The sequence below is a fragment of the Lactuca virosa genome, chromosome 1 (assembly GCF_052849685.1).
Source record: "Lactuca virosa cultivar CGN04683 chromosome 1, Lactuca_virosa_CGN04683_v6, whole genome shotgun sequence".
Taxonomy (NCBI): domain Eukaryota; kingdom Viridiplantae; phylum Streptophyta; class Magnoliopsida; order Asterales; family Asteraceae; genus Lactuca; species Lactuca virosa.
Genome location: NC_136426.1, coordinates 60580323 through 60592790, shown reverse-complemented (window position 1 = coordinate 60592790; position 12468 = coordinate 60580323).

Sequence of the window (12468 nt, the reverse complement as noted above, 5' to 3'; positions counted from 1 at the left end):
CAGCCACTCCTCGACGAGATTCTCGCAACCGACCCATTTTCACCGATGAAAAACCTGATCGCGACCAAAATTGCCCCACGTCGTACTAGTTGCAAAAAATTATGCATCCAATGGGAAATCAATGTCTGTTCCTGTCACCAAGCTCTTTGTGCAATATGTATATATAGGGGAAGAGTGGGAGTGACGCCCCACAGGTGCCCCAAAGGTCGGTGAGCGACCTGCGACGTCGAGGCTGTTACGACCAAGGGCAAGCCAAGGCAAGGCCATCGGCCAAGCTCACCGGTGATATCCAAGTCGCGATTTGCATTTTCTCGGTGAAACCTGTTGTTGGAGATAGTGTCTAAGTCCATAACTATATTTGGTATGTACTTGACCCGACCCGGCATGGTCCATTTGGGTTGCACTTCACCCGAACAATTTATGGATAATCTTTTGAGAATATTATAAGTTATGATTTATTAATATATTATAAGTTCTAATATATTAATATAAAATCATATTATTTAATTAGTGCTGATCTATAATTAATTTAGAATTAATTTAGAGATCAAAAGTATGACTAATTAAATATTGGCTCTTGTATTTATATAGTGTGGGCTAATGCTTATTTGGAATGGGCTAGGCTTACATGGAAAGTCCATGGATACTCCATGGAGCTTTAACCCATGGATCTCATGGAAATGAAAAGACATGGGTATTAGGGTTTACATGGATGTAACCCTAATCCACCACACTATATAAAGGAGGCTTTGGTTCTTGAAATAACACTAGTTGATGTGTGTAAACTAAGAGGGCCGATTTCAAGAAGTTTGTGAATATTCTCTCTAGTTTCCAAGTTTGTGGTGATTTGTGACTTCCATTTGAGGCATCCACATTATTGGTGCTAGGCTCTCAAACTCCAAGCAATCAACTACTACTACAAGGTAAGTAATTCTACTAGTTTTATTTGATTCAAGAACCCCATGCCATGCTAGTTAGGATAATAACCTTGGAAAAATAATTATTTTCATGTATCTTAGTCAAACATAGATCCAAGGTTTCTAGGGTTGCATGTACACCATAGGAGTGCTAGAATGCTCAAAACCCATCAGTGGTGTCAGAGCCTGGTTTGTTTATTTGATACTTGATGCAAAAAAAAAAAAAAACTTGAAAAATCAAAGTTTTGTTCAAAAGCTCGTATCAAAATTTCAAGTTTTGTATATGTACTTACGATTCTTGAAATTTTTGATATGAACATTCATAAACATATGAGTTTAGAAGATCATAGAAATTATGTGCTAATAATTGATTAGATTAATTCTTGATGTTTATGTGTTTTAATGGAGTCCATAATTAGTTCTTAAGTTATGGATAACCAAAAGTCACATTTATAAATAACCATTAAAAGAACACATAGGTTACAAAAAATGAAGATTCTTCATTTTTAATAACCATTAACTCATAAGTTATGAGATATGAAAAGTTTTGAAAATTTACAAAACTTGCCCTCAAGTTTTGGAACATGTAAAGTCATATTAAAAACTTTAGTTCCAACCCCTAGAATTTTAAAAGTTAAAATTCAACCCTTATACTTTATAATATTATAAGTTTAATAATATTTATATATGTATAAGATCAAGTCGTCTTACCGCTAGTAGGCCTCATTCACGAAGCCGGTTTATAAGGGGGGTATAAGGTTGTTGCCTATAAAATGGCAACTTAATGGGTGTCCACTCTCACCCACCGCTTCCTTGATCGGTGGAGGGTTGTTAGCCGAACGGGTAGGACAAGGACTTATAAATTCTCATTAAAAGTATAATGATAATACTAAAGTAACTAAACTTTATTGAATTCCCAATCTTAGTTATTTTAGGAAAATGTGAATAAGGTGCTAATCCATGAAATTACACTTTACACTTTGTTTAAGTCGTTAGTGGAGCGTGTGTGGTTAACCGGCACACTAACTTGAACTTAACAAGGTAGGTAAAGGGTGACTTAATGTTTATCATAGTATCGATGGAGCGTGTGTGGTTAACCGGCACATCGATTGAGGGGTAATACATTAAGGGTACCAAGTAATTTGCATGGTTACTTCACACCTTGTTCTGTGATCCTTGGCATCCCAGTCACAAAACTTGAAGGACACACTCGAGATTGAAACATGCCATTGAAGAAAGTTCAATGAATCTCAAAGAATCTAGGAGTTTCTAAACCAATTAAAAACCTAATTAAATATTTCGTTTTTCATGGTGGAAATTGGTGAATCGTCATTCACCTACCTTCAAATATCTTATAGCTTAGATTACGGCATCCCTCTTCTAAGTTATAAAATATTGTGTTGGGTCCTAGCCTTAATATTACATTTGGATGTTTTGTTAAGGACTATCTCTATATCTAATCTAATCTATTCCCTCTTCTTTTCAGATGTCTTCCAATAACAATGCTTCTGGATCAAACCCTACTAGCTCCTTCTCTCTCATGAATCTTTGTGGGAGAGTCATCTTTGATGGGTCCAACTTTACAAATTGGATCAGAAACATCAGGATGGTCACTCGGTATGAGAACAAAGAATATGTTCTCGACAAGGATCTGAAGGTACCCGAGCCAACTGCTACTCCTAAAGAGCTTGCTGAATATGAGGTACATGAAAGAGATGCTACAAAAGTGGCATGCATCATGATGGCCACCATGACAGCCGAGCTCCAAAAGTCCTATGAGGACTATTATCCTTTTGAGATGCACCAGGACTTGATGGACCGCTACCATCAAAGTGCTCGTCAAGAGCGATATGAAATAATCTCCTCCATGATAACAACCCGAATGAAGGATGGTGAACCCATCACGGGCCACATGCAGAAAATGCAAAGGTATGTGGACCGTTTACTGAAGCTGAATGTGAACTTCCCTGAGGAGTTAGTAATAGACATCATTTTGCACTCCTTCCCATCGTGTTATGATCAATTCCACATGACATATCACATGAACAAGGAAGAAGTCACCCTCAGCAAACTTCAAGGACTCTTGAAGACCGCCGAAAGTGGTGTAAAGGGTAAGTCGGTTGTTATTACTCCTACTCCTACTCCAACTGCGGCTGATGTCTTGGCAATCGGGCATAGCAAAGGGAAGAAGAGAAAGAACCCTTCTAAGGGTACCAAGGGTAAGACCCTTGAAGGCTCCTCTTCAAGCAAAACCAAGAAAGGTTTTGTCACTCCTTCTGCTAACCCTAATGAGGCTGAATGCTTCTATTGCCATGAAAAGTCGCACTGGAACCGAAACTGCACAAAGTACCAGCAAGATTTGAAGGATGGGAAAGTAAAACCCAACCATGCAGGTATATACACTATATTGTCTAATAACTCACATCATTCTAAGTCTTGGGTCCTTGATAAAGGTTATGGTATTCACATATGTTGTGATTTGTAGGGACTAAAAAGAAGTGAGAATATGGAGCAGGGATAGATAAACTTGATCATGGGAAATAGGAAAGCTTTACCTGTCACCAAGATAGGAGTTTATTCCTTAGTGCTAAATAGTGGGTTTACATTAGATTTGAATAAATGTTATTATTCGCCAGAAATGGCAAGAAATGTTATTTCCTTTCATGCATTGTATAAACAAGGTTTTACCTTTTATTTTGATAATAATAATGGTAGTATTGATGCTTTCTTTAATAATGTTCTTTATTTTAAAGCATTACCTTGTGATGGCGTGTATGAAACTGTATCTGTTGTAGATAATCTAGGAAATAATGTATTGTGTATTAACTCTTCCACTAGCTTAGATAAAGCATCCTTATGGCATTGCGTCTTGGATATGTAAGAAAGAAACGCATAGGCCAACTCCAAAAGGATGGAGTCTTGGAGTCATTTGACCTAAAGTCAGATGATAGTTGTGAATCTTGTTTGCTTGGTAAAATGACAAAGTCACCTTTTACTGGCACTTATGCTAGGGGTGAAGGTTTATTGGACCTCATACACACGGATGTGTGTGGACCCTTCAGAACCGCCACAAGAGATTCTAATCGGTTCTATGTGACTTTTAATGATGGTTTTAGTAGATATGGATATGTCTAACTAATCAAGCATAAGTCAGAAACCTTTGAGAAATTCAAAGAGTTTAAGCAAGAAGTGGAGAATCAGTTGGGCAGGAACATTAAGATGCTTCGATCTGATCGTGGTGGTGAGTATCTTAGTACTGAGTTCCTTGACCATCTTAAGGAATGTGGGATTGTCTCACAATTGACACCTCCTAGGACACCACAGTTGAATGGTGTAGCCGAGAGGCGCAATCGGACCTTGTTGGACATGGTTCGTTCATTGATGAGTCGAGCTTCGCTACCAATCTCATTTTGGGGGTATGCCTTAGAGACTGCCGCCCATATCCTTAATCTAGTCCCTACAAAGAAGGTTGCCAAAACACCTCACTAGTTGTGGACTAGAAAAGTTCCCAATCTAGACCACATCAAGATTTGGGGTTGCGAGGCTTTCGTGAGACGCGAGACTCACGATAAGCTCGAACCCCGAAGCGAAAGGTGTATTCTCATCGGCTACCCACAGAAATCCTTTGGTTACATCTTCTACAGACCCACTGATAATGTGGTCTTTGTAGCAAGAAGAGGATTCTTTCGAGAGAGAGAATTCATGAGCCAAGGAGACAGTGGGAGGCAAATTGACCTTGAGGAAATTCAAGAGTCAAGTAGTGAAGGAACCTCAAACCCTAGCCCTCAACCTGAGGAGGAAACTCTTGTTGAGCCGACTGAAGAATCTAAACCTCTGAGGCGTTCCACCAGAGTTAGGAATGCACCTGAGCATTATTATGGTTTTCATATTACTGCAGAAGGTGAGACATTTATCAGTGATAACACACTGGTAAATCTGGATGAGCCTAACAGCTACACGGAAGCCATGGCAGGCCCTGAGGCTGCTAAATGGAAAGAGGCTATGGATAGCGAGATACAGTCCATGTATGATAATCAAGTTTGGAACTTGGTTGACAATGTACCTGATCGTAAGATAGTTGGGTGCAAATGGATCTTCAAGAAGAAGACCGACATGGATGGTAATGTACACACTTATAAGGCACGACTGGTTGCAAAGGGTTATTCTCAAACTCCTGGAGTTGATTATGATGAGACCTTTTCACCAGTGGCCAAGATTAAGTCTATTAGGGTTCTGTTAGACATTGCTGCATTTCATGATTATGAAATATGGCAAATGGATGTCAAAACCGCTTTCCTTAATGGAAAGTTGGCTGAAGATGTTTACATGGTTCAGCCAGAGGGTTTTGTCAGTACAGAGTACCCCAGTAGAGTGTGTAAGCTTGAGAAATCCATTTATGGATTAAAACAGGCACCTCGCAGATGGAATGTTTACTTTGATGAGAAAGTCAAAGAATTTGGCTTTTCAAGGAGTGAAGATGAATCTTGTGTCTATTGTTGGGTTATGAGCATTCTAACACTCCTAAGTGTACATGCAACCCTAAATACCTTGGATCTATGTTTTCTCTATTATACATACAATTATGAACATCCAAGGTATTATCCTAATCTAGTATACGAAATAATAAATATAACAAGATAGAATACATACCTCTTTGATGTAGAATGTCTTCATGAAGCTTGAGTGCCTAGGTCCCCAAGTGTGACACCTCAAATGGTTCACACAACACCAAATACACTTGAAATAACTTGAGAGAAACTTGAACACTCCTTGAAATCGTCTAGCCCTCACACTCACACATTAGTCCCCGATTTCTTGAGCCATGGGATTCTTTTATATGGTGGCTATTAGGGTTACACCATGTAACTCATAACTTTACCCATTCCTTATGCACCATGGATTTTAACCTCCATGGAGTATCCATGGGTCACCCCATAGACTTAGTCCAACATAAGGAATCTTGGATCACAAGCCCACATATATAAGAATGAATGATTTACACAATCAACCCATATATTTAATTAGTCTCCTTTTGATCACTTAATTAATTCCAAATTAATTCTTGATCAATACTAATTAAATAACCTTATTAATACATTAGAACTTATAATATATTAACCAACCTTAAGTGTTATTTCTCTCATTATAGTCTATCCAAATGCATGATGCCATGCAACCCAAATGGACCATGCCGGGACTTAGACATTAATCCAACAGTCTCCCACTTGGATAAGTCTAAAACTATTATTGCGTATGACTTCAGGAACCGATCAGCAATCGTAGCTCTCAAAAGCTTCTGTCGAACTCTGACCTTGTCGATGAACTCTGACCTTTGTTAATGACTTGTCCATTAGATAAAGGATCATATATTCCTCCATTCTAGATATCATATGGACTGAGACATGGATTATCAATCATTCTCTCTGTCCATTTGTTGTTTCCCGATTTTCGATTCATGATGACTGACGGATTGAACAAATCAAATCAGTCCTGGCTTGGCCAAGCACTCACATGTATCATCTTTAAATCATCGAGGGGCCCACATATATCGCTTTTATTCCGAAGGTAAAAGGAATGGATAAACTTCGACTCATATGGCTTGTTCTACTACTTGTTGAATCATACACAAAGGCACGTTTTATGACATCGAGTTACCAATGCGTTTTCGTGCAATCAATGTATAACCAACTCATAGTAACAACTCATATCTCTAGGTTTGAAGAATATAAGATATTATCGTCTCATGATCACTCGTGATAAAATCCATGAAGTGATTCAAATGAGCGCGGGTTGAATCCAATACTCAGAACTTATGAGCACTCATGAGTGTTGTAGCACCACTTTGTCCACCAACTTGGACCTCTACAAACCAACCCATGACAGTCTTGATTCATATCTACTTCCAACATATGACCGACTGTGGATGGTTTGAATTACTTAATCATTCATGAAGAGCGACTTAGTTATTCTGGAAGTCAAAACATGCAAAGTGAAACACAAGAATAAATGAATTAAATATGGTATCAAACCCAATGAATATAAATAAACACTTTTATTTATCACCATACTGATTACTCATTATTCATTGTTTCGGTTTTATCAACTTTATACTTAAATTTAAAACAATAGTTGTCCCATGCACCAAGCATATGTTGGATTAATGTCTAAGTCCACAACTATAATTGGTAAGACTTGACCCGACCCGACATGGTCCATTTGGGTTGCATGGCATCATGCATTTGGATAGATATATGGGTTGTGATCCAAGATTCCTTATATATGGGTTGATTGTGTAAATCATTCATTCTTATATATGGGTTGATTGTGTAAATCATTCATTCTTATATATATGGGCTTTTGATCCAAGATTCCTTATGTTGGACTAAGTCCATGGGGTGACCCATGGATACTCCATGGAGGTTAAAATCCATGGAGCATAAGGAATGGGTAAAGTTATGAGGTACATGGTGTAACCCTAATAGCCACCATATAAAAGAATCCCATGGCTCAAGAAATCGGGCACTAATGTGTGAGAGTGAGGGCTAGACGATTTCAAGGAGTGTTCAAGTTTCTCTCAAGTTATTTCAAGTGTATTTGGTTTTGTGTGAACCATTTGAGGTGTCACACTTGGGGCACTAGGCACTCAAGCTTCATGGAGACAAGCTACCTCAAACAAAGGTATGTATTCTATCCATTTGATTACCCAAGTATCAAGTATTGTATGCTAGATAGGGTAATACCATGGAAAGTTCATAATTGCATGTATAATAGAGAAAACATAGATCCAAGGTATTTAGGGTTGCATGTACACTTAGGAGTGTTAGAATGCTCAAAACCCATCAGTGGTGTCAGAGCCAAGGTTTTGTTTTCTTGTTATACTTGCAAAATTAGCTGAAAAATCGAATTGTATTAGTTTAAACGTTATGCTAATTACTTGAAAAAAAATTGATGTGAATTATCTTTGTTCATATGAGTTTATTAGATTAATAGAAAAGTTAATTGATTATGTGTTTTCAGTCCATTTTAATCTAAGAGTTGATTCTAAAATGTGTTTTTGTAACTTGTCCTCAAGTTATATGAAAAGTCACATTTAAGTTTCATAAAACTCATAAAAAGTTGGCAAAGGTTACAAAATGAAGAGTCTAGTTCTATTTAAATGGTTTTATGACTCCATAACTTGTCCTCAAGTTATGGAGGTTCAAGAGTCTCTTCATTAAATTAAAAAAAAATGTAACCTTAATTAGTTCCATAAGTTACAATAAAAAAAGTTATTTTTTTTATTAATTAGTTCAAAGTCTTCCATAACTTGTCCTCAAGTTATGGAACTTGAAGAGTTTTTTTTTTTTTTTTAATTAAAACTACTTTAAACTCATAAGTTATGGAATTAATTAGTTTTGAATAGTTTCAAAACTTGCCCTCAAGTTTTGGAATTTGAAAAGTTTTCACTTATGAATACTTTAATTCCAAGTTAGCCCTTAGAATTTTAAAAGTTAAAATTCAACCCTTATACTTTATAATATTATAAGTTAATAATATTTATATATATGTATAAGAGTAAAGTCAGTCTTACCATTAGTAGGCCTCATTCACGAAGCCGGTCTATAAGGGGGGTATAAGGTTACTGCCTATAAAATGGCAGTTTAATGGGTGTCCATTCTCACCCACCGCTTCCTTGACTGGTGGAGGGTCGTTAGCCGAACGGGTAGGACAAGGACTACAATTCTCCCTTCATTAAAAGTATTAATGATAAATACTAAGTAACTAAAATCTTATTAATACCCAATCTTAGTTACTTAGGAAAATGTGAATTTGGTGCTAACCCATGAAATTACACTTTGCACTTTGCTTAAGTCGTTAGTGGAGCGTGTGTGGTTAACCGGCACACTAACCTGGACTTAACAAGGTAGGCAAAGGGTAACTTAATATTTATCATAGTATCGGTGGAGCGTGTATGGTTAACCGGCACACTGATTAAGGGGTAAATATTAAGGGTACCAAGTATATTTGCATGGTTATTCACACCTTGTTTTGTGATCCTCGGTATCCCAGTCACAAAACCTGAAGGGCACACTCGAGATTGAAACATGCCTTTGAACAGTTCAATGAATCTCAAAGATCTAGGACTTTCAAATTAAAACCTAATAAATTATTTCGTTTTTCATGGTGGAAATTGGTGAATCGTCATTCACCTACCTTCAAATATTTTATAGCTTGGATTACGGCATCCCTCTTCTAAGTTATAAAATAGTTTGTTGGGTCCTAGCCTTAATATTTCATATTGGGTGTCATATTAAGGACTTTAAATCAACTATCTTGAATTTCTCCCAAAAAGATGTCTGGTCTAGACATTTATGATCTTCCCAAATCTCTTGAAACAAGCTTTCCTAAATGAAGATGATGTCCCATGGATATCATACTTCTTTCACCTCCTCCAATTATTCTCCCTAACTCACAAGTTCCTAAAAAGTTTAAGGTCACTCAAGCCCTAATGGCAAGCAAGGTCTATGTGTGATCACATCTTAGAGATGAAGTCACATATTAACAAGCCGGGAGAGTTGGGTGTCAAAGTCTTGAGAAAGTTGGATGTTCAATCACTTTCTAAGTCACATAGTGAGTTCCTTTGGGACTACTATGAAACAGACTATGAGATGAACCTTAATGATCATATCTATTTGCTTGGTGCTGCTGAATCAGCAATGATTTGGAACGATAGTAAAGCAAATTTGATTAGAAGATCAACTTCCAAAAAAACTTTATGGAAAGTGACAATGGTGACACTGGAAATCCAGAAAAAGCATTCTCTTCCCAATGGAAAGGGATTGGCCATAGTCAACCCGGTTGACCAAATGGTAAAGAGAAAGGCTAAGTCTGAGATAGTCCCATTACCAATGGGTCCATATGTTTATTTTGCCAAAGGAAGGGGCGTTGATTGCAAAGCTGCCAAATTTACCTAAGGATGTTAAAGTCAATAAGTTTGACTCTACATCAGGTAGAGCCCATTATCTAACTCTGTTAAGTTCTATTCTGAGATCCTCATTACATGATGTGACTGGGTCACATGTTGATGTTTTAAGAATCAAAGAATAGAGAGAAATCTTAAAGGAAGTATATGTTGATTCTGATCGCGAAGGTGGATTTCGATCGCATCAGAATTTTGAGCAAGGAATAGATAACAACAATTTTCCATGTGGATTGTGAGGATAACTTTTTCCGCAAAGTTTTAAAATAAAAGAAAATTGTTTAATTTTATTTATTTGAAGTATCCTTACAATGGCATTTGTGGAAAATTGTTGCTTATATGATTCCACTGACAACAATATTGGAAAATGGATTTGATTCTTTCATTTGTGATAGTGTCTAAATTTACCAAATCAGGAAAGTTCCTCATCGCCCAAGTTTCAATTGGACCGAAACTTGGAATCATGCAAGTTGAATAGTATGATGAATGAGAACTTTCAAGCATTGGAAAATCAAGACTAATTACTTGTTCACATGGATGTGTGAGTCAAGTGAAGGACTAAAGGGATCGAGTACACATTCTTGTGCACTAGTCATGTCCACCACAAAAGATCGATAAGACTGTTCGTCATAATTTACTATAGCTCAGTAAATATGGTTATACTTACAAGCTTAAGTGTAATTCTGAGACATTGGAAAAGGTTCCAATGTATGGCAGAGCGAATAAGAAGAATCAAATTAGGCAGAAAGATAAAAGTTTTCTCAAATCTGAAAAGATGGGAGAGTACTTTAGTATCATGTTTTGTGATCATATTAATGATTTAAGAACCACATCACAATTGGTCTTCTAAGGACATCTTAGTGCATTCTTATGACTAAGAAGAGGAGTAATGAATTGTTTAAATGGTTAAATCAAGAAGATGAGTCATACTTCGTTTCAAAACAAGTCTTAGAGTCATACTCCAAGACTATAAGTTGAGTGGCATATCTTAAAGAAAGGTTTATAACACTTGTCAAATGTAAGAGTAAAAGTGTCATACTCTTGTACATTTGAAGTTGGTAAGTTGTGATGTTTTGGATTAAACAAAGACCAACTAAGGCCAATTGTGTGAAGTGTTTGTCTTGATAAAGAATCCGCACTATCTCTTGAATATTTGGCAATATAGTCTTATATGTCAAGAGGACAGTGGGAGTCTTAAAGATCCTAAAAAGAATTTCAAGAACTAATCAAGAATAAAACCTGAGGTTCTTCACTAGCACACGACTTGAGGTTTATAACCTATCATGTTGACATATTCTGTGCCCATACCAGTTAAAGTAGGCTTTGCATAGGAGTTCTGAAAGTTCTCAATTGGTTGCATAACAACTTGGAAGCAATGGCAGGCCCTGTACTGCCAGGTGGCAAGAAGTTAAGATTGCATAAGTTCAGTCCATATGAGTTTGGATTTGTCATTATCCTTGTCTTGTGACTATGGTTTTGACGATTCACATGGATAAGAACACATACACCATAAAATCTAAGGGTCATAAGGTTTCTCTCCGATTCATGAAAATGATGGTGAGGAAACACTTCCACCAAGTAGATTTGTAGCAGATGGCAAAAGGTCTAAACAATTGAGACTATGATTACGGCATCCCTTTTCATAGTTCTGAAATTGTTTAGACACACATGCATGCTATCTAAGGAAAGGTGTATGATTTTGATAAAGTTTTATCAAAGCAACTCGTATCAGAAATCTGAACTTTGGTAAGAAAGTCAATAAAGTATTGATTTCTAGAAGTCCAGCTGATTTCTGAGTACATGTCAAAGCTAGTAGGAGCATAAGTGTTATGCTAATAATCATCATGTTAGTGGGAGCATGATAATTATTGTTAGTGTTGCAAGTTAGCAATGTTAATTATAGAAAACAAAAGTTTCAATTCGTGAGGCTGCAGGGATTGAAAAAGTTGTTTTGCTATAAATAAGGGAGAGGATATACTTCATTTCAGTTCTAAAGGCTTAGATTGAGACCTTAATCATCCTTAGTCAAGAATATATATATGAATTTCATGTTGGATTGGTTCAACTTAAGGAAATTCTATATATTGCGTTCTCAAAATTCGATTATGATTACGGCATCCCTCTTCATAGTCAAATTTTGAAAACATGGCAAATAAAAATATTGTAGCAAAAGACTGGTCTAGAATCATGTCTTTATGAGAGACATCATGAATCGTGTACCATTTGCTTTGGGTACAGGATTGATTGCATGTGCTATAATATTTGTCATTTCTAAATTTTTCCAAATGCCCAGAGGCATTAAGAAGGGAAAAGGTCTAGAATTGGATATGACTAAAATGATTAAGCAATTGTCGAGGACAATTTGAGGTTTACCAAAGATTGGTTGCTCAGGGACAGTTGGAAGTATAGTGCTAATTTTGGAAGGACCATATTGACATATTCTGAAAAGCGGCATCTCTTATTCAGAAGTGATAGTCAAAATGAGAATATGGAGTTGTCTCCATAGCTGGAAGTTATCTGTGTAAGATTAGAAAACTTAATGCAAGAAGCATGTCCAAAGCAATGTACTTTGAATATGAGACTTAGTTTGCA